The sequence below is a fragment of the Thamnophis sirtalis genome, unplaced genomic scaffold, assembly GCF_051295495.1.
Source record: "Thamnophis sirtalis isolate CommonGarterSnake01/CBP01778 unplaced genomic scaffold, rThaSir2_p1.2 scaffold_7, whole genome shotgun sequence".
Taxonomy (NCBI): domain Eukaryota; kingdom Metazoa; phylum Chordata; class Lepidosauria; order Squamata; family Natricidae; genus Thamnophis; species Thamnophis sirtalis.
Genome location: NW_028261387.1, coordinates 66155605 through 66177725, shown reverse-complemented (window position 1 = coordinate 66177725; position 22121 = coordinate 66155605). Strand labels below are relative to the sequence as shown.

Sequence of the window (22121 nt, the reverse complement as noted above, 5' to 3'; positions counted from 1 at the left end):
TGGCGTTTCAGCAATCCCAAATTTATGTTTTCATACAAATAATTTTCTCTATTACATTTTATTTCTGATATTAATTCCACTTATGTCATTTTTTTACTTGTTTACTCGCATTTTAATAATTTCTTGTTTCCCCTCCCCCTAATTTGATAATGTGTCATCTGAGATATTTATTTCATGTTTTGTTCCAATGTGGTGGCATTTCTCAGTGGCAGTGTTAGCAGTAGGGCTTAATTAGAGACCACAGGGTAGTGGCAGATAGCTGAGAGTGCTGAAGGCTGTGTGCTGCTGTGCAGGGTGGCTAAAAGGGCGTAGATCAAGGGACAGATAAGCACGTGGGAAGAGTTGAAGCAGTCCTGCGGTTATAATGGTTGCTGGAGCAGATGAGTGGCTGAGACTTTCCTGGAAACAGCAGCTTTGCACTGCACCATTAGACTGTCTGGTGTGGCTGAGGCCACCAGGAGTTGCAGTGGTTTTGCAACACCCTGCATATCTCCCCAACTTGTACATAGTCTGTGTCCAGCCTCCCACGTCCTCCCTGAGGCACTCCTGTGTGTCTTACCTGGGACTCTGCCCCTCTTAATGTCTCACAATTCTCACTTAACAATGACAGCCGGAAGTGCCGGGATTGCAGTCGCTAAGCAAAGTGGTCACATGAAATCTCACTTAATGACTATATAGCTTAGCAACCAAGCTTCCAGGCCCAATTGTAGTTGTAAGTAAAAGACTACTTGTTATATCCTCTCTTTCCAAGTTGGTATAAATGGTGTTTTAAAGCGCCATAAATGAGTCCTAGTCCAACCTTTCAGCAATCCCACATAGTAATTAAACTGGGCGCTGGCTAGCAATTGGATTTCATGACTAATTACTAAAGGTGCCTTCCTTTATTTTATTTTTAATAAAACAGTGATCTTCTGCCAGACACCTGCATTGTGTCTTCACTGCAGTGCAACAGTTCTGTCTTATGGAACTTTCCTTTGCATAAACCAGCTTGCTAAATGGAGTTATCCCTACGGGGCTTGTTTTAAATGATAGAGAATAGGTGCAAAGGAGTTCAATCAAACACGCACATACAGATCAGTATTTCCTTTGCTGGATCCATTTAATAAACAGCAGGTTTCCCATCTGGGAAAGTAAGATGCTTTTCCTATAACACTATTTCTAGTAGTTTTACCAAAACAGTAATAAAATCCAGGCTAGATCCTTATCAATCAGTCTTTCAGTGCATATTCAAGAAAATATTGACGTATAAAGTGTCTTGAAACATAAATTATCTTGGCAGATGTGATACCTGTAAACCATATTCTATATTCTGTTTTATTTCCTGGCCTTGCAATAGGGCTTTTTCTTTCTCACTTACTTCCTTTTTTTTTGACGGCTTAAAAATTCTGCATAACTACTTTGACCTGCAAAATGAAGAGGAAAGGAGAAGCCATATTATCATCCAGCCTTTCTTCTTTCTTCTTCTTATGGTTGAAAACACTAGATTTTTCTTTTCCAACAATACTGATAACATTTACATGATTATTTCTAACCGCTTATATAGTTCTTCCTTTTCTCATCCTGCACGTGAGGACCTTTATCATTTTTCAACTTATCAAGCAGATGCCAATTGCAAGTGGATGCCCAAGAAACGAAGGAGCCATTTGAGAGCATTATTTACTTTACTGACTAATGCTGTCTTTTGTTAGCTAATTCTTAGCAGCTAATCCATGACCTGAGGCCACCAGGAAAAGATTTTGGTTGTGACTCAGCAGTTATTTATAATTTGGAAGGATTTAGGGATTTTCGTAGGGTGCAGGCAGAATCAAATATGTTCCTTGCTCCAGCTTAATACATGCAAACCTTTACATGGACCTTCCATTATTGTGAAAATGACTGCCAAATTTAGGGACATTTTCTTATGTCTGTATGTTAGAAATTCTGTTTACATAAAGCACCATACAGAACAAAGAGTACAGTCACCATGTGCTTTACTGCTCCACTACTTAAATGTAACAGGAAACAGAAAACTCTACTTAGAACAAAAGGACATAGTGTATATACCATAGATCCAAACTTGTAAATACTACAATCTACTGGCTATAAAACTGTTGCATAAAAATACATTTCAACAATGAATTCCAACACTGTAATCCACATTCTGATGCAAATTTCTCAGAGTAATATCCAAGTCTGCAGGACCAGTGAGGGTTAGGGAATCAAAATAATTGAGAGCATAACATTGCAAGGTAAAGTCTACTTGGAATCAGATATTGCTTCTAAATAGTCCTGAAATCTCAGTTGAGTTATATGCATATGATGTGGACATGGATATTTTCTATCCATGTCCAAATGTTTCTAAACATTTCTGAAATGTCATTTCTATTCATGATCATTGGATGCTAAGGCGGTTATAGGGTGGACATGGCTTGGAAAGCTAAACAATGTAGTACTAAACCTAGGAGAACAGAATAATGAGATACAGATAATAAATGTCAGAGACAAATAATTAGAGCTTGAATTAATTTGTGATTAGACTTTGTGTCTGAGTCATAAACAATAAAGGGCATTGCCTGGAGGTCAACCATTCTTCCAGAAACGAGAAATGATTTATAGCTCTGTCTCTCTGAGCCAGTTTGGTGTAGTGGTTAAGATGCTGGACTGGTAGTTGGGAGAATGTGATTGTATTCCTTAGGCTCAGAGCCTGGATGGATGACCTTGGGTTGGTCACCCTCTTTCAGCTTTAGACTGGGAGGTTGAAAAACACTTATCTATCAACCTGCACTGGACCAGCATGCTAGAGGACCTTCATCCTGTAGTGCAGTTTTTCCAAACTGAAAGCTTTAAGATTATGGAGTTCAGCTCCCAGAATTCCCCAGCCAGCATGCAAAGATCAATTACATTTTATAAGCATAAAATGTAGAAAACAAGAAAGCCAAGAAGGATACAATTATTAAAACAGACTTCCCAACATAATAATGGATTTTCTGCCTAGTCATTTTATTTGTATTAGCTATTTTAATTGACTTTAAAACAATGGAATCCATTTCATGATACTTCTGTACATGTGTTGCTTTAAATTAATCTTTCAAGGTTCATGTTTCCAGTACCAACATGAGAAATTTAAAGTTGCTTTCTTCACTAGAATGTAAAGGAACAAAAATCATAAAACAAACTTCCTCCTTTAAACTAAATCCAGACTATTTGAAGATTATGTAATCTTATGAAGTGCTTATCTGGAACTCAAATATATCTCACAGCATTCCACTGAAATATGACAAATTACTCACCAAGATTGGTGTTTTAGATATGAATCCCTCAATCCTTCTTGCCCGCTAGATGAGGAGACTAAATTGGTGTAGTATTCCTTAACAAATCTAGATTTACCTGTAACAAATAAAAACACAATCTATAACCAATCACTGAATGTAATCAAATAGGTTGTGATCTATAGGTACCTGTTGAGTATAAAGTTAAAGATATTTTCATTTGATCATTGTCGGAATGAATTTAGAAGGATAGAATGATCATGTCCACCTGTGCTTTTAGAACAAGATAAGATTTCCCCAAATTTCATATAAGATGAATGTAGAGATATGTTTTCCAGAACCAGTATATTTTTACTAGGACTGATAGCAGACTAGCCAGAATGATACTAATTTCAGGATTCCCATATAACATTTAACCATACAGCTATTTAGATTAGTGTGGAACATGAAGTGAGAAAAAACTTTCTGGCTGACTTTTATTGTCACAGTGGTAAAAAGATAGAGGACCCATCACCCATGAGTCAACTGAGTATCTTGACCATTTAAAGGGGGAGAGATGTAGGATATGATATGATAGCTTTATTGATTAGCCTATAGACCATATCAAAATACAAGGTTCAAACACATATCACTAATAAAATCTTACACAAACAATTTAAAATAAGAATAAGATAAAATACAATAGTTGTACGACAAGGTACAATATAATTTAATACATAAATATATAAAATAGAATCAAATGACATAAAATTATATTTTGGTGTTACCCTTACAATCTGCAAGCCATCTTTTCTTTTGGACTTTAGGCCTGCCACACTTTCTACTATTCATTTTCTATTGTGGGAAAATGGAAGGGGGGAATTATACAGAGTTGGGTGATATGTAACCATAATAACATTCTTTCTAGAAAGCCAAGGTCATCTTTTGTCTCTGCACCTGGCCAGAACTGGATGGGTAGAAACTGACAGCATGGCAGTGGAAGATTGGACCATGTGATGGACTTGTGGGGGCAGGATCTTGAACTTTCAACTGGGAGGGAAACCTTGGAAGCTTTCAGATTCAGGTTTTCCTAGATGTGCCAACATGGCTCTCTTAATAAATTGGAACTTTGAGGAATCCTTTGCCTCGGACTCTGATTTACTTTTGCATGCTATTTAGAACCCTGACATTACCCCAATCAGTCCCATGTATGTAGATCTCAATGAAACCATTTTGTTTAAGTACTCTGCTGTGTTATGTGTTATTTTCAGGTTCTGGCCGCACATAAAGTAAGTTGTTTTGATATGGGGATCCCAATGGGTCATTTGTTTGATATATGGACCAAGGTACCTGTCTCTCACCCTCTTATACAAGCAACAATCAAATAGGATATGAGCCAGGTCTTCTACCGCAAATGCAGAGACTCTCATTGTAGGGTATAGAGTGAAATCTCCCATATCTGAGCATTGTGTCAAGCTGTTTGAATCTCGTTAACATAAATAGGGAGATATATAGTAGGAAATATGGAACAAAGGAGAAACAATGTTGTTTCCTCCTTTAAAACTATCTCACCTTTCCATGTGGAGTATAGTAGCTGGCACAGGCAGCCATAAAATAGCAGTGTAAAGAAAATTCAGCCTAGTAAAGTACAAGAGAAGAAGAGAAGATACCAGCTAGTAAAAAAACAGATTTGACAATGGCTGCAGGAGCAGTGAGAAGGCAGAAAGGACAGGAAGGCTAAATGAAACACAGGGTCTGAATGGGAAGAGGTGAAAAAGCCCAGGGAAATACCAGCAACACCTTCTCCTTTCTCTCATGACAGCCACAGCAATAAAGCGAATCTGGATCAAGCCAGCATAGCCAGCCTAGCTAAGTCAGTAAAGTCAGCTGTACCAATTCAGCAAAAATCAGAGCAGTACATAAACTACAGGAAGTAAAAGGGACAGAACCAGCCCCAGAAGCTGATATCTTCCACCCATAAGTTAGGAAATAAATACAGCAGTGGAACAATTCCAGTAACAGCCAGAAACACAAGTCATGCAACAGCAGCAATCTTGCAATGCAAGTGATGGACAGGGATTCTGCAGAAACAGAAAAGGTCAAAAAAGAGGGAATCAAAGATTGATAAGGTGCATGAGACTTGGGTAGGGAAGGAAACAAGTCATCTCCTCCCCGTCCACATAGACAAGAGGTGGTATTCAGCAGGTTCTGACTGGTTCTGGAGATCTGGTAGCGGAAATTTTGAGTAGTTCAGAGAACCGGCAAATACCACCTCTGACTGGCCCCGCCCCTGATCTATTCACTGCTTCCTGAGTCACAGCTGATCAGAATCACAGCTGATCGCCTGGGTCTTCTTTTATTGCCCTGCACAAGAGAACGGAGCTGGAAAGCAGGTTAGTGGGGTGGAAATGGATATTTTGCAGTATCCTTCCCCCAGGAGTGGGGAGGGAATGGATATTTTACAGTATCCTTCCCCTGGTATGCCCACCAAGCCATGCCTACAGAACCGGTAGTAAAAAAAGTTGAATCCCACCATTGACATAGACCACAGATATACAGTAAGTGCATAGCATAAGAAAAGAATGAAATATATAATACAGGTAATCCTTGACTCACAGCCGCAATGGAGTCCAAAATTTACATTACTAAGCAAGACTGTTGTTAAGAGAGTTTTGGCCCATTTTACAACTTTTTTTTGCCACAATTGTTAAGTGAATCACTGCAAATGTTAAGTGAATCATGTGGTTGTCAAGCAAATCTGGCTTCCCCCATTGACTTTGTTTCTCAGAAGCTGGTTGGGAAAGTGATGACATGACCCCGAGATACCGTGTCTCAGGGTGAGACAGGGCAACTGTCATAAATACATGCCAGTCACTAAGTGCTCAAATTTTGATCATGTGACCATGGGGATGCTGCAATGGTCATAAGTGTGAAAACTGGTCATAAGTCACTTTTTTCAGTGCTGTTGTAACTTCGAGTGGTTACTAAACAAACGGTTGTAAGACTACCTGTAAAAGTATGAGTATATAAGCTTTGAACAAATAAATAAAATCAATTAAGTAACCAAGGAACATAGAATAAGAAAAAGAAAGACAGGGTTCAAGAAGGATAGCAATCAACATGTAGGTTAAAAATAAGAAAAAATAAAAATAAAACTAGAGAAAAGTAATAATTTTGGACAATATAGACTGATTAGATAGCAAGTAGAAAAATACTGTATGTGCACTGAATCATCTGCAAAATTGGCGATACAACTACGGGAGTGCAGCATACACCATATTACCAATTCATTGGTTAAGAATCTTAAGGGATATTTTATCTCTTATGATGAGACAACAGATGCTTTTCAAATTTGTTTTATTTGATGTCACATATATACTTACGAGTATCATATTATGTTGCAAATGAAGAGAGGATGCCAGCAGATTTATTTATTTTCTTAGTGTTTTTGTGTTTCTGTACTTGCAGACCAGAGGTGGTATGTTCAGCAGGTTCTGACCAGTTCTGGAGAACCAGTGGTGGAAATTTTGAGTAGTTCAGAGAAAAAGTTGGAAATAATATCAAGCCATAACTAGACCAATAATAACCTGACTACAATAACTATCTTCTCCATCTTCAAATATGAACTTGTTTTATTATTCCCCTGTTTTGGTTCACAATTCCTTAAACTGTAAACATATATTGGAAAGAGATATAGAGTTCAGAAGTGTTCATGTTCTTTGTAATTTTGGTGATACGTAAGCAAAAAATAAAATACCATGCGATATGTCAAATATTTGGAATTTATCAATGTATGAAAACCATTGTTTTTATTGTCCACAGGGGGTAGCATAGAAGATGGTTCTGCTTTGATGCAAAGACAGTGCTACCCCAGATATTCCATCTCACACTGGCAATATGTGTTCATTCTCTGATTACAGATTGGCTCCCTATTGATATAATGGAAAGATTGACAAGTATTACTCAGGAGGCTTAGATATGCTGTGTTTAATCAGATATATAGAAAACATCTCAGATTTCAAAGACGGGTATCAGAAATCTGGTACAGAAATCTGGACAGGTATCAGATAGCAACAAGAACAACAACAGCATAAAAAGATTTTTCAGCCCAAATATGAAAGTCCAAGGAAGAGAAAGTGGCTGTTTATTTTTTGATTAAGTGATGTGCAAGTTCAAGATGTCAGTTTGATAATCAAGGACTTGCCTCCCAATTATTTCAGACTATTCTTTGGAGGGTAACATTGTATGGAAGAGTGTGTATCTCATACAGCAATTTGGAACTGAAAGTAAAGGCCACAACATCTGACAGTTGACAAATTCTTCATTCTTGAGTTACACTTCTTTAATTTTCCTTTTTCATCCCATCAGGGAACACAAGACAACAAACAACACATTTTTTCTGCCCTTTCACATGCTTTGAAATAAATTATTGTATACATCAGCAACAACAACAATAATTATTATGATTTCCCAAATTAATTAAGGAAAACATGACACTACTGCCAAAAGTTCAAAGGATGTATTGGTATTGTGTAAAAAAAAAAAGCAACAAGTGAATGGAAGCAGTTAGTAAGAAAACAATTGCCATCAATGCCCTCTGGCCCTTCTTGTAAATGTAATAACATGAATTTTATGCCAGTCAGATCCATTATGGAAGAACTCGATGATATTTTTCCATCAGTGCAAAGCTGCAATATTAATTAACTGTTGCATCCATCACAATTAAAAACACATTAGGCCTTTATGAACATCCTATTATGCTATGGAATCTTCCATAGAAACCTCAGATAGTCGATACAATGGAGGAAAAGAAAATAACTTTTTACTTTCATTACATAATTGAAATTTAGTCCAGAATGTCTCATTCTCCTTCCCTAACCCCATCTTCATTTTGGAGATAAGCATGACTATATTCCCAGTACCAGAAGGGATGCTGTCTCATCAACAGTAATAAACAGAAGGATTTGCTTAGTTTCAGCCAGGAATTTACCACTGCCAATTCAGATACAGAATCTGTTTCATAAGCTGATGCCAAGTTCCAGACATGAAGTCTATTATATTTTGTCATAATCCAGAAACATTTAGAGGTTGTCTGAAGAAACAAACATTCTAAGCAGGCATTAGATTTGTATAACACATGGTAGGCTGACTCCATTTGCATTATTCAAAAGAAAGGCCAAAGCAGAACTCAGATTGGAACAAAATTCATGGAACAAATATTTATATATATGCATGGAAATTTGGTTTATATCTTCTCTTCTCTTATCTTTAATACAATAACAGAGTTGGAAGGGACCTTGGAGGTCTTCTAGTCCATCCCCCTGCCTAAGCAGGAAACTCTATACTGTTTCAGACAGATGGCTATCCAACGTCTTCTTAAAGACTTCCAGTGTTGGGGCATTCACAACTTCTGGAGGCAAGCTGTTCCACTGATTAATTGTTCTAACTGTCAGGAAATTTCTCCTCAGTTCTAAGTTGCTTTTCTCCTTGATTAGTTTCCACCCATTGCTTCTTGTTCTACCCTCAGGTGCCTTGGAGAATAGTTTGACTCCCTCTTCTATGTGACAACCACTGAGATATTAGAACACTGCTATCACATCACCTCTAGTCCTTCTTTCTCTTAAACTAGACATATGCAGTTCCTGCAACCGTTCTTCATATGTTTTAGTCTCCAGTCTCCTAATCATCTTTGTTGCTCTTCTCTGCACTCTTTCCAGTCTCTCCAAATCTTTTCTACATCATGGCAACCAGAACTGAATGCAGTATTCCAAGTGTGGCCTTACCAAGGCATTATAAAGTAGTATTAACACTTCACGTGAACTTGATTCTATCCCTCTATTTATGCAGCCTAGAACTGTGTTGGCTTTTTTGGCAGCTGCTGCACACTGCTGGCTCATATTTAAATGGTTGTCCACTAGGACTCCAGGATCCCTCTCACAGTTAGTACTATTGAGCAAGGTGCCACCTATATGTACCTGTGCATTTCGTTTTTGTTGCCTAAGTGTAGAACCTTACTCTTTTCACCATTGGATTTCATTTTATTAGATAGTGCCCAATGTTCAAGTTTGTCAAGATCCTTCTGTATCTTAAGCCTGTTTTCTGGAGTGTTGGCTATTCCTGCCAGCTTGGAGTCATCTGCAAATTCGATGAGTTCCCCATTTATTCCCTCATCCAAATCATTGATGAAGATATTGAAGAGTACTGGTCCTAAAACAGAGCCTTGGGGTACTCCACTGCATTCTTCACTCCATGTAGATGCAGTTCCATTGAGGACTACACATTGAGTGTGGTTGGTCAGCCAATTACGAATCCATCTGGTAGTGATGCTGTCTAACCCACATCCTTCTACTTTATCTAGTAGTAGATTATGGTCTAGCTTATCAAATACCTTACTGAAGTCCAAGTATACTATATCGACGGCATTCCTCTGGTCCACTAATTTTGTAACATCATCAAAGAATGCAATAAGATTAGTCTGGCATGATCTGTTTTTAACAAACCATGTTGGCTTTTGGTTATTACTTTGTTTGCTTCTAGGTGTTCGCTAATTTGTTGCTTGATTTTTTCCCCCAGAATCTTTCCTGGTATTGAGGTCAGGCTGATAGGTCTGTGGTTTCCTGGATCTATTTTTTTCCTTTTTTGAAGATGGGAACCACATCAGCTCTTTTCCAGTCTTCTGGTAGTTCCCCGGTGTTCCAGGATCTTATCTTATCTTATCTTATCTTATCTTATCTTATCTTATCTTATCTTATCTTATCTTATCTTACATCTTATCTTATCTTACATCTTATCTTATCTTACATCTTATCTTATCTTATCTTATCTTACATCTTATCTTATCTTACATCTTATCTTATCTTATCTTATCTTATCTTATCTTATCTTATCTTATCTTATCTTACATCTTATCTTATCTTATCCTATCTTACATCTTATCTTTTATCTTATCTTTTATCTTATCTCATCTCATCTCATCTTATCTTATCATCTTATCGTCTGTCTGTCTGTCTGTCTATCTATCTATCTATCTATCTATCTATCTATCTATCTATCTATCTATCTATCTATCTATCTATCTATCTACAAAAAGCTGGAAAAAGTGCAAAGAAGAGCAGCTAAGATGATTAAAGGCCTGGAGAGAAAACCATATGAAGAACGATTGCAGGGTTTGGGTTTGGCTAGTCTAGAAGGATTGTGGGGGAAGGACATGATAGCAGTATTCCAGTACTTGAGAGACTGCCACAAAGAGGAGGGGTTCAGTTTATTTTACAAAACTCCAGAGACTAGGACAAGAAACAATGGGTAGAAACTAATTAAGAAAAGGAGCCACCTGGAATTAAGGAGAAACTTTCTAACAGTGAGAACAATTAACTAGTGGAACAGCTTGTCTTCAGAAGTTGTGGATGCTTCATCACTGGGAGTTTTTAAGAAGAGACTGGAGGGTCCCTTGTCTGAAATAGGATAGGGTTTCCTGCTTGAGCAGAAGGCTGGGCTAGAATACCTCTAAGGTCCCTCCCAGCTCTATTCTGATTGATTGAAGGAAACCATAAGAGTTACCCCCGCCCCCAGGAAATTAAATCCTTTGCCAAGATATGCCTATGTTCAGTTAGACCATGGGTAATCATTTTGTGGACCTGATGAACACAACTAGAGAACAAGCTGTTAGCAGATCCCCAGCTAGAGGGCTTTCTGATCCATAAAATAACTCTCATGAAGGATATAACTGATTATAAAGATTAAGATACAGAATACAACTTCCCATTCTATTCCTACCTTACTATCTTAGCTTTTGCCATTTTGGGGGTATGTGCATATAGTCACTCATTTGGAGGCCAGCACTTTGCTTGTAGCATGCCAGCATCCTTAAAAAAAGTAAAAAGTATATGGAGAAGCAGATTGGTAGCCATCAAGAGAGATGTTTGAAGGTAAATTGGTAGCCCTATCAATACATTGGGAATCTAGAATTAGATTAAGAATTTTCAATTTATGGCCAAAATGGAATATCCCAGCTAGACCAGGAACCCATAGTGGAATTGATTGCATGACATTAGTGCTTTCATCTTACAATTTTGAGAAACAAAAAAATATATATGCCTAAAATGTAATCACATTGTAATAACAGGAAAAAAATGCAGGAGGATTAGACATGAAAGCTGCAGTTACCTGAGTCAAGGCATGCCATTGTAATGTAAGAGAAACATATCTTCAACTTAGTGTGAAAAATATCTGCATTTTTTAAACACAGTCTCAAGTAACTTGCATGAAGCTGAGTCAAACAATTGGTTTGTTGCCGACACTCGTTTCCACTGTTCTTTTAGAGAGAGTTTATTTCAACATCTGCTTTTTGATCTTTGGAGGCAGTATGAATTGAAATCAGAACTAGGGATATTGGAGCATTTGATTTTTTTACAATGCTGAAAAATAACTTATGCATGAATTGAAACTGCAATTATCCAGCAGCAATTGGATACTTGAAAAATGAGTTCTTGAAGGACATTTTAGGTTAAAGAAATGATCAAATTGTATTTTGAGGTGTATGTTTAAAAGAAAACTTCCAAAAGCATGCATTTAAATGAGGATTTTCATATTGGTTATGAAAATATATTGCAATAGTGTGGGAGAAAGAAATAGTGTAACCCAGGTTTATGGATGAATAAACTCATAAATGACAAGGACTAGATATGTTCCCCTTACGCTTCCCTTCACACACAAAGGCATCTGCTATACAGCTTTCTTTCCCTAGTCTCCCTTCATAGCCTCTTAAATACTGCCAAATATTTCAAAAACATCATGGCAAACAGGACCAGGATGATCAGCCAGCTGGGACAGATTAGATTTCTGCAGCCTATCCACTGAAAGTACTGGATAAACTTTGGTAGTGACATTAGGTCTATTAACTCTGGCTGAGTATTAATAGCTGGCAGCTGCACAACAGAACTAAGACAGGAGTGCCTTACATTGAAAGAAGTAATTCATTTACTCTGCAGTTTGTATTAGTTCCAGTCAAGAAACTTGAGGTGAGCTGCAAAGAGATTTCTGCTGACTATAAAAATAGGCATGTGTTTTCCAATCCAATTAGTTCTCTGGGGAGCAAACTCAATTTCCCCATGGAATTCAAACAGAGAGCTTTCAACAATTTGCCTTGCATAATTTAATAGGGAAGAGGAAGGGAAAAGTGAGGGACAAAGATTCAGCTAAGAGAAATGAAATTGCATTGATACACTCAGATTCTTTAGGCAAAAGGAGTATTAGGTCTGTCTGTCTCCTTGAGTTATTTATAAAACACCACATAGCTAGGATATAAATACATTTCTTTGTTTGAATATATTCTAGTGAAGTGGTAAGATAGTAAAACTTTCAGTAGAATTTCATTCCTCAATCAACCACATGGGTTGTATTCTGAGAATCTAAGAGGCTACAAGCTTGAAACATGTTAATTGCAATAGCACTTAGACTTATATATTACTTCATAGTGCTTTTCAACATTCTCTGAGTGGTTCATTTTATTGACCTCAGAAGGATAGAAGGCTAGGTCAACCTTGAGCTGGATCGAACTCCTGGCAGTAAACAGAGTTAGCTCACTATGTCACCAAGAGCCCACTATTCCTCCAGGGCTCTTCTTGTGAATGAATTGAGATTTATGGGACTAATTCCTCTTCAGAGAATTGAATTGAATTGAATTGAATTTATTATATTTCTATGCCGCCCTTTTCCCCAAAGGGGACTCAGGGCGGCTCACAATCCAAGTCAAGGGGGTGGGTGGGTACAAATAAGGAATAAAAAAGATGAACAGAACAATACACAATTTAAAAGCACACAACAACCATACCATTCGAGGGGGGACAAAAGCTCATTAGCCCCAGGCCTGTCGGAACAGCCAGGTTTTAAGGGCTTTGCGGAAGGCCTGGAGGGTGGTGAGGGTTCGAATCTCCACGGGGAGCTCGTTCCAGAGGGCCAGAGCAGCCACAGAGAAGGCTCTCCTCTGGGTGGTCGCCAGTCGGCATTGGCCAGCGGATGGAATTCGGAGGAGGCCTAATCTGTGGGATCTAATCGGTCTATTGGAGGTAATTGGCAGCAGGCGGTCTCTCAAGTACCCAGGTCCAATACCATGAAGGGCTTTATAAGTGACGACTAGTGCCTTGAAGCGTATCCGAAGACCAATAGGCAGCCAGTGCAGCTCGCGGAGGATAGGTGTAACGTGGGTGAACCGAGGTGCACCCACGATCGCTCGCGCGGCTGCATTCTGGACAAGCTGAAGTCTCCGAATGCTCTTCAAGGGCTGCCCCATGTAGAGCACGTTGCAGTAGTCCAGTCTTGAGGTCACAAGGGCATGAATGACTGTTGTGAGGGCCTCCCGGTTCAGGTAGGGATGCAACTGGTGCACCAGGCAAACCTGGGCAAACGCCCCCCTGGTCACAGCTGACAAGTGGTGTTCAAAAGTCAGCTGTGGGTCCAGGAGGACTCCCAAATTGTGAACCCTGTCTGAGGGGCGTACTGTTTGACCCCCCAGCTTGAGAGATGGAAAACTTGGCCAATTAGTGGGAGGGAAACACACCAGCCACTTGGTCTTATCTGGATTGAGTGCAAGCTTGTTAACCCCCATCCAGACCCTAACAGCCTTGAGGCACTGGCACATCATGTCAACGGCTTCACTGAGTTGGCACGGGGTGGACAGATACAGCTGTGTATCGTCCGCATACTGATGGTATTTTATCCCATGCCGTCGAATGATCTCACCCAGCGGCTTCATGTAGATATTAAACAGGAGGGGGGACAGGACCGAACCCTGCGGCACCCCATAATTCAGGGGCCTAGGGGTCGATCTCTGCCCTCCGACCAACACCGACTATGACCTGTCCGAGAGGTAAGAGGAGAACCACCGTAGGACAGTGCCTCCCACCCCCACCTCCCGCAGTCGTCGCAGAAGGATACCATGGTCGATGGTATCGAAGGCCGCTGAGAGGTCAAGGAGCACTAGGACGGAGGCATGACCCCCATCCCTGGCTCTCCAGAGATCATAGATCAGCGCGACCAAAGCGGTTTCCGTGCTGTAGCCAGGCCTAAATCCCGACTGAAAGGGATCTGGATAATCGGTTTCCTCCAAGGACCGCCGGAGCTGAAAGGCCACCACTTTCTCAACAACCTTCCCTACAAAGGGGAGGTTGGAGACTGGACGATAGTTATTCAAAACAGCTGGATCCAAAGATGGCTTCTTCAGAAGGGGTCTCACCACCACCGCCTTTAAAGTGGGGGGGAAAGAACCCCTCCCGAAGGGAGGCGGTAACAACCGCCTGGATCCAGCCCCGTGTCACCTCCCTGCTGTTAGCAACCAGCCAGGAGGGGCACGGGTCCAGCACACATGTGGAGGCACTTACAGCTCCCATGGCCTTGTCCACTTCCTCAGGGGTAACAACTTGAAAATCAATCCAGCGATGTCAATCCAGATTCTCCCCTGGTGCCTCGGCTGGCTCTGCGCAATTGGAGTCCAGGTCCATCTGAAGCCGAGCAACTTTATCCGCGAGAAATTGGATGTATTCCTCAGCTCTGCCTTGCAAAGGATCGCCCGTATCCCTCCTGTTCAGGAGGGAACGGGTTATTCTGAACAAGGCGGCTGGGCGCAACTCAGCGGAAGCTATCAGAGAAGCAATATGTGTTCTTTTTGTCGTCCTAATTCCCCGAAGGTAGACTCTGATGCTGGATGTTAAAACTGCTCGGTCTGACTCAGACTTACTGGATCTCCATCGTTGCTCTAGGCGTCTCTTTTGGCGCTTCATCTCCCGGAGTTCCTCAGTAAACCAAGGAGCCCTCCTGGATCCACTGCCTCGGATCGGCCGTAAAGGCGCTATCCGGTTAAGAGCCTCTGACGCTGCTGAATTCCAGGCAGCAACCAGAGTCTTCGCCGGACTGCAGGCGAGGGTATCAGGAACAACGCCAAGCTCCGTCTGAAAGCCCAAAGGGTCCATAAGGTGCCTGGGGTGGAACCACCTAATCGGTTCCTCCTCCCTACAGTGGGGGTTTGGTCTCCGAAAGTCAAGCCTCAGTAGGTAGTGGTCTGACCATGACAGGGGTAAGATCTCACTACCCCTCAAACCAAGATCACAACTCCACTGCTCTGAGAGGAATACAAGGTCGAGCGTGTGACCTGCCGAGTGAGTTGGGCCCCGAATTACTTGGGCCAAGCCCATGGCTGTCATGGAAGCCATGAACTCCTGCGCTCCATCAGAGTGTTCACTGAGCGAAGGCAAATTGAAGTCCCCCAGAACCATAAGCCTGGGGAACTCAATTGCCAGCTTGGCTACTGACTCAAGGAGCGAGGGGAGGGCTGCTGCAATGCTGTTGGGAGGCAGGTACGTTAACATCAAGCCCACTTGACCCTTGAGGTCCAACTTCACCAGCAAGGACTCACACTCCGGAGCAGGGATCCTACGAGGAGCTAGAGACTCTCGGATAACAATAGCCACACCCCCACCCCTTCCTTGAGGTCGCGGCTGATGAAGCACCTGAAAACCCTCTGGGCACATCTCAGTGAGGGGGACTCCTCCCTCCGGGCCCAGCCAGGTTTCAGTAATACATGCCAGGTCTGCCCCCTCGTCTAAAATTAGGTCCCGGACGAGGGGAGCCTTGTGAACTACAGACCTGGCATTTAGCGACAGCAGCCTGAGACCAGGGTCCTGATTACTCACGCCATCTGGCCTTGGAGTGGGACTCATAGGGCCGGAAGGAGGGATCTCTGTGACGTAGCGAGCCCTCCTTCCCCGGTAATGGCCAGCCCTAAAGTCCCCGCCATATCTGCCCCTCCCTGTTAAGACCGTAATGTTCCGGCCCACTCCCATGTCCGTGGTCCCTCCACCCACCCCATAGCCCCTGCATTTCCCGACAGGCCCTTCGAATCAGTCATCCTGAGATTGGGAATAGGCCCAGATCCCCCCGACACTTCTGCGAAGCACTCAGTGTGGGGGAACCTGGTTCCAATCCCAATCCTCACTTACACACCCAAGCGCTCACTCACTCACTCACACCCCCACAAAAAAAATTAAAAATACAACAATATAATATAAAAAGGGGAATTACACAAGTTAAAAAGTGGGATCATTCACTTACAATCATACACATCCACACTACTTACAGAGAAAATTGCGCAGGTATAAAGGAGAATCTCCCACTAAATTCCTAATCAAACTACCTAATCATTTGGCTGAACTTGAAAAACTAAAGAGGTTAGTATTTGGATGGGAGGCCCCAATGAAATATCAGAATTCCAAATTAGATTGAAGAAAATGATTTTTTTTTACAAAATACAATGTCAAACCAATATTATGTAACAAAATGTAATATTATCAAGAAGACTACATAATTGTACTCATAGAATTATCAGGAGTTTTCAGCTTGAAAGACACTTTTCATTATCTCTAATTCACAGTGACAAAGAAAATAGTTGGATCTGCAAGCCATGCCTTCAAAACTACAAATTGCAGATTTCTTTGGGAGAAGGGAAAGGCTTGTAAAACAGTTTAACTCTGGTAGATAACAATTAGATTTGTAAGATGAAACAGGCAATGTTTGTTGGGCTAAAGTGCTATATAATATAGTCACATTTGAAGCTTGGGAAGCAGTTTGCCAAATGGCTTCATGCCTATTTAGGAAGGAACATTTGTTTGTTTTAACTGGATTCATACTCTACCTTTCATCCAACAAATGATGTTCTAAGCAGCTTTGGAATGAATGCGAATTGCACTTGTTATGATACTGTAACGTCTTCCCCATTCACACTTTTTGTCAGTAGATAATATTTTTTTTCAATGAAGCCACCATTGGTGCTCTTTTCTTGCTGTTTTCCTATTAGAAGAGTTCCAATTTCTCCAAACTCCACAGGTGGAGGATGTATGACTAAAGAACTGCTTCTAATTAGAAGAGCAATAAATTCAGCTCAGACAAGGATTTCTTAGCTCACTAAAGTGAAGGTACACAGTGGGTGAATCTTATAGAGAGCTATCATAAATGCAAAATGCTACCTGCTAATTTTTTTTTTAATCGGGAAAGAGCCACACAGAGAAAAGAGGTGAATCATACAGTACTTGTCCTACAGTTAACACGGAGGTAACTGGCTTCACTCTATCTCCAGGCTTAATTGCCAACCTCATGTGAAGTTTTGAGTGACATTTTGAAATAAACAGGCCCAGTTTAGTAAGTAGATGTTTTATTCAGTCACAAAGTTTCTTCAGAGTCTTTGGCTTTCACATTCTTTGCCACCACCCTTAATTCTAGAATCATAGGCAGGGTTCTGACATGAGGAGAAGGCTGACATTTTCTGGTTGAGCAATTTCCTGTGGAATTTTCAATAGAGTCACTTTGGCCCATGTTGTCTTCTATGACATTAATGGTTGTTAAATATTCTTATCTGTTACATACAGTTCTGTTTCAATAAAGGTCAGTGGCTGTGTCCATGACAAGTCTTGCTGCCTCTGTGCAGTAGAACTAATCCGTCACTCCATGGTTTGTTTGGAGTCCTTCTTTTCCCCCTCATTAATTTCAGCTCAGCAGCTAGATTTTAAAAATGCAAAACATCTCAGCTGCTCAGATGGGTATTAGGATATGAAATTATTAGCTCAGCCAGCACTGGAAAGACGGTTAATATTGCCTGTGTGGCTTGAGCTGTAACGCCTCATTAAGGGACTATGCAGCTGCACATGGAGAAAAAAATTATATACTTCTTTAATTAAAAACTTGGTGCTGTTTATGGGGATGAAGGCTAAGATCTGTCTGTGGAGTTTACACAAGGTACTCTCATGTCTACTGGTAATGGGAAAACATTAAGCTTAATTATTTTCACTTGTCATAATTTTTTTTTAAAATCAAATACCGGTAATAAATGTAAAATGCTCTTAAAAAAGAATAGCAAAGAAAGTGTCAAAGCTATTGCAAAGCAGTAAGGCAACACATCTACAATGCCTTCTTCGCAACAATAATAAACTAATGGCTCCAGAGATATAGCTTCTAGCATTATTTTTTCCTATTGTAGTGAGCTTTGGAAAACTATGAGCTGCAAGTGCAGATTTTATAAGAACGGTGTGAAGTGAGATCATATTGGATGCTGCTGCTCAATAATAATTCCTCTCAAGCACAACTCCTTAGCTATGATCCTTAGCTCTTTAGGAGAAACTATCATTTCTATAATTATTTGAACTCTAATCTCCTTGTCAGCTTCCTGCTGGCTTTTGTCTCATCTGGGCTTAACTTCATTATGCTCAACTCATGCACTCCACTATTGAATCCAAACAATGTTCATGGATATTGACAACTTTATTACTTGAGTAATAAGAGCAATAAAGCTGAGAATCCTCTTGGCATCTCATCCCAACATCTCAGAGAACAACTCCCAGCAATAGAGAATAGTATAAATTCCTTTGAGACATTATTAACGGTGGTGGGATTCAGGCAGTTCGCACCACTTCAGGAGAACTGGTTGTTAGGTTTCTGAGCAGTTTGGTGATCTGGTTGTTGAAGAAATCATTGGGGTAGAGAATCGGTTGTTAAATTATTTGAATCCCACCACTGATTATAGGCCAAACTTGGGGTCTCCTAGTTTACAAATCTAATTCAGCTTTTGAGGGTCCCAGTTCACCATATTATATTTTTTCTCTCATTCATGTGCTCTTCCCATGTCTCTTTGTCACTTTTGTTTATGTGATAAGTGAGAAAGAGAATCACCTTATCAGAGGGCAACATGAAAGGTCGATTGTCCTTTGAAGGAATTACTGATCTTTTGTGTTTCTTTCACACTGCAGACGGAAAACATGGTTCTGACAATGTTATATGGTATCATTGGTATTTTGGGGTGTCGGACCCAATATCAAAGTTGTCTACATGTGAGACAGGGAGTACTTTCATTTAGTATTCTTTCATTGGATTGAAACGTGTCCTCCCTCCTTTTACTTTTACCCCTGTAATGGTCAAATGAGAATCTTCCTATAGTCATATGCACAAGAACAAAATCACAAACATTCAGGAATTAATTATAATTTATGAGTACATGGCAAAATTTAGCAAATAAATATGTTTCTAATTGTTTAAGCATAGAATTATGTTATTTGATTGTGTAATGTATATAATACTGATGTCCTGGTATTGTTTAAGCTATATCCTATAAAGATTTGCTGGAGTAAAATGACCCAGAATTCAAGGGTTCAATGGGCTTTGCTATTTTAAAACCAAGGCCCTGCATTATATTCCTGTATTAGGCTGGTGTGTGTTGGTGAAAGATTATGTGACTGCATCCTCCCCTGGGATTGCTTCACAAAAGGTCACATCTCACACATGCTTATTGTTTTGCCTCCAGCAGCTCAGTAACACATTTGTACTTAATGTATCTGAAAGCAGATACATGTTGTTTATTTCAAAGAGACAAACATTTATCTGATATTGATAGATCTTTGAAAGAAATGCACTGATTGACTACACAGCAGGCAGAAGCTTGAAAATAGCTATGATCTAGCTCAAGAAATGTCATGCATGAAGAGATGCAATTTGAATACATTCAAAAAGTTATGCAGCTCTTTAAAATTTGGGTGTATTTTCTATTTATAGGAAGTCCTATGATGGTTAGGCAAATGGTCTATCAAGCTCAACACTCAATTTATTAGAGAACTATGCACATTTCTCTTCTGAAAATTATGATTTAGGATATTGGATGAATATTTAACATCCATACTTAAGGTCCAACAGGATCTGGATGTCATTCTTTATGTTCTGAAAAACACTCTGGATTTGTTTGGGCATCTGATGTTAGATATTGACTAGGCTGATGTTTTCTGAAAATAAAGTAATGGCTTGTATTTGGCAGCATTATTGTATTAAGTTTCATTTTAGTTAAGTCCAACTATTGCATTTGTATTATATTATTGTTTTAATCAAGAAGGAAACTGTTCCTTCAAATAGATTATGAAGATGCTGAAAGCAAAAGTTCTAGCCATTTAAGGAATATATAAAAATATCCATTACTTTGAAAGCAAAAAAATTCCCCCGTGGATTTTAAAATTATAAATTACTCTATTTGCCACACAGATCAATTTGCATAGATGTCTATTAACATATCTCCCCTCCCACCCTCTCAGGTGTGTGTGTTTGCGCACGTGTGTGCGCACGTGTGTGCGTGCATTCCTATAGAAAGCAATGGTGTTTGATGCTTTGGATTCCCTGAGATCAAGATCTTCAAAGGAGCTACCTTCTGGAATACTAATTCTGACATGCAAAGAAAGAGAAAAAGAGATTTTTCTACAGTCTGCCTTTAGATTTTGAAGATTGCTATGAAATTGGAATATGGATGGTAAGTTGAATTTGAACTTGAAAGATCCAAAGCCAAATTTATTCTCAGACAGCAAAGCTCACTAGGTGAATTTGGGCCAGTCCTTATTTCTCATCCCCCTTTACTTCATAGAATTGCTATGAGGAAAAATCAAGGAAGAGAGGAATATGGATGCTCATTTTTGCTCTTGGAAGATATTAACTGAAATAATGAATGAAAATAAATAAATCTAAAAGTCAGAATCATGGACATTCTACACCCCGTTTTTCTATTCAGCTTAGGAACTAATCCAAATTTGTAACTGAGTATACAGTATACCTGATGGAGATCCTAGCACTTCCAAGCTCTCTGATGGATTGGTTTTCATCAAAGATATATTTTCTATAATGTGGTCGTCACATTTATATTTTTAGACGATGAGACCTACATTTAAAATGTTAAATGAATCCCTCAAAGAATTAATGGCTTTGATTTTTAAGAAATGAAAAGAGAATGAGGCTAGCAGAAAGAGTCTTTTACATCCTTTCTGTCTGAATTCTATTGCTTCTCAAAAAACATCTTCAAATTCCAAGGGCAGTAAAGAAAGGGAAGGGGTTATCTAAACTTGGGCATAAAAACTTTGTAGTTGGGGTGCTTTGATTACACACAATTGCCATTTAACAGAAACTAGAACACACACAAGCTGGACTGATTCCTTTATCAGAGCACTACCACACACAGCCTGTCTGAAAAGGATCACAGAGGAGGAATAACTCTTCACTTAGGACAGGATACTCGTCTAACTAACATTTGGCTAAATCTGAGACAGGTGCACCAGGAGGCAAAAATATAGCAGTGAGCATCAGGCATATGAGAAGTATAAATTGAATAAAAATATGCATTTCTTTAGCCATAGATGTTACAGGAAGTGTGAGTGAAAAGTTTTCACACATGCTGTGCTCATGACTGAGAGACTCTCACCAGCTGCACACAACAGGGATCAGATTTCCTTTTTCAAAGCAGGAGGACTTCCTTCTTGCCTTGACTTACCCAAACCCAATGACTTTTAATTATTTTTAGCCCCAGGATAAAATGTAAGAATGTCCATGAAAATGAGAAGTGACAGTGGGTGAAAATCAATTATTCTGGATGATTTACCTTACCAAGAGTACTGGTCTGAAGCATCCTGAAATAGTTTGGTTACTTAGCAATGGCTCCTTTGACCTGACTGATATGTTCCCTTTTTAAAACGGTACAGTGTTAAAATAATGTAAAGAAGATTCAGCAACCTAGAACCTCCAGATATTTCAAATTGAACCTCAAATAATCCTTTATCATAGCCAATGTTGGCTGATGATGGGATATAAAGTCCATAACATCCAGAAGTAACCTACAATTATGCAGCGTGACGTTTTATGTAGTGTGACGTTTTCTATCTAGATGAAAAGAAATTGCTATTCTAAGGCTACTCTATGAGCTTTCCTCTTGTACCTCAGTTGGGAGGAAAATCTGTTGCTATAAACTGAGATGCCATCACTGATTAACAGGATTCTCTGCCATCCTCCATCCAATCACTCAAACTCATCCATCAGCAAAGGAAACATTGACCAATC

The 22121-nt window shown here is 39.8% G+C and overlaps 1 protein-coding gene across 4 annotated transcripts in view; it reads right to left on the bottom strand.

The window, feature by feature from the left end:
- The window catches only part of RALY (RALY heterogeneous nuclear ribonucleoprotein), a 270649-nt gene that overhangs the window by 166222 nt on the left and 82306 nt on the right, over positions 1-22121 (bottom strand). For all 4 annotated transcript variants that reach the window (XM_087720328.1, XM_087720330.1, XM_087720329.1 and 1 more), the window contains exon 2: positions 3270-3366. The gene's annotated coding sequence lies outside the window, so the exon portion shown is untranslated. The remainder of the gene's footprint in view (positions 1-3269; positions 3367-22121) is intronic.